At 39.1% G+C, this 1,589-nt stretch overlaps 1 non-coding gene across 1 annotated transcript; it reads left to right on the top strand.

Annotated features, from left to right (window-relative positions):
- Positions 1 to 735: 735 nt before the first annotated feature.
- Positions 736 to 842, top strand: LOC127484970 (U6 spliceosomal RNA). Its single transcript, XR_007912174.3, has one exon. It is a non-coding gene; the product is annotated as a U6 spliceosomal RNA (small nuclear RNA).
- Positions 843 to 1,589: the final 747 nt, after the last annotated feature.

Genomic DNA, 1,589 nt, shown 5'->3' with positions numbered 1-1,589 from the left:
AAAACAAAAAAAGTCAAGACTAATGAAAGTTTGTGAGAAATATGAAACAGCATGAAAGAGCAATTCAATATTCAGATTATTGAGATCCAATGGGGCCTTAAGAATATCCAAGGGTTAAAAAGCACATTCAAAGAGATATTGACAGAAACGATTTCACAAATATCTAGATACAGGAAGGTCAAAGGTCACTGGTCAGATTAAACAAACAAATCTACCCCAAGAAATATTGCAGGGAAGCTCTCTGAGATTAAAGCCAAAAGGGGGATTTTCAAAGCCATAGGAGAAAAGAAAAAAAAAAATAACAAAGGCGTCCTAATTTGACTGCAGACTCCTCAGCAGAAACTTTACTGGACAGGTGGAATGGAAAGAGATATTTTTATATTGCCAGAGGAAAACATTGCCAGCCAAGAATACTGTATCCAGCAAAACTATAATTTAGATATGAGGAGAAATATATTCCTATTCAAACAAAAAATTGAAAATGTTTATTATCATAAGACCTTTTTCAAATGCAGAGAAAGAAGTGCTAACAAAAAAACATCAGAAGGCTGAAAACCCACTGCTAAGAGTAACTACACAGATACATTCAGAATGCTTTAATATGCCAAATATGGTAAACTTACCATTTATACATCTACTGTGAAGACTAAAAAAATACATAACAATCATCTTAAAATATTAAGAGTCAGGCAATATTGAAAGAGGCCACAGCTAACATTAAAAATTCAAAAAGTAGTGCTCGCTTCAGCAGCACAAATACTAAAATTGGAACAATACAGAGAAGATTAGCATGGCCCCTGCACAAGGATGACACACAAATTCGTGAAGCATTCCATATTAAAAAAAAAAAATTCAAAAAGTAGGGGCAGGAACTGTGGCATAGCAGGTTAAGCCACTGCCTGCAGTGCCAGCATCCCATATGGGTACCGGTTTGAGTCCCAGCTGCTCCACTTCCGATCCAACTCTCTGTTGTGGCCCAGGAAACTAGTGGGAGACGGCCCAAGTCCTTGAGCCTCTGCACCCATGTGGGAGACCCAGAAGAAGCTCCTGGCTCCTGGCTTTGGTTCAGCGCAGCTTTGGCCATTGTGGTCAATTGGGGAGTAAACCAGAGGATGGAGACTGCTTTCTCTCTTCCTCTCCTTCTCTCTCTCTATAAATTTTCAAATAAAATAAATATTTTTTTTTAAATTCAAAAATTATGGAAGAATGGATCACATAGATTTTTTATTAGGATTTATTATTGTATTATTTTTGTTTGTGTGTCTTTCCCTATATTTATAACCAATGCTAAGTTGTTATCCTTTTGAGATAGCTTGTGATAGCCAAATGAGATTTTTTAAGCACAAAGCAAGAACCTATATCAGACTAAGCAAAAATAACAAGCAAGGAATCAAAATATACACTAAAGGCCAGCGCTGTGGCTCACTAGGCTAATCCTCTGCCTATGGCGCCAGCACCCCGGGTTCTAGTCCTGGTTGGGACACTGGGTACTAGTCCCGGTTGCTCTTCTTCCAGTCCAGCTCTCTGCTGTGGCCTGGAAGGGCAGAGGAGGATGGCCTAAGTGCTTGGGCCCTGCAATCACATGGGAG

The sequence above is a fragment of the Oryctolagus cuniculus genome, chromosome 1 (genome assembly GCF_051225735.1).
Source record: "Oryctolagus cuniculus isolate XC-2025 breed Fujian yellow rabbit chromosome 1, ASM5122573v1, whole genome shotgun sequence".
NCBI classification, from domain to species: domain Eukaryota; kingdom Metazoa; phylum Chordata; class Mammalia; order Lagomorpha; family Leporidae; genus Oryctolagus; species Oryctolagus cuniculus.
The sequence above is the reverse complement of the archived record's forward strand: the minus strand, read 5'-3'. Positions and strand labels throughout refer to the sequence as shown.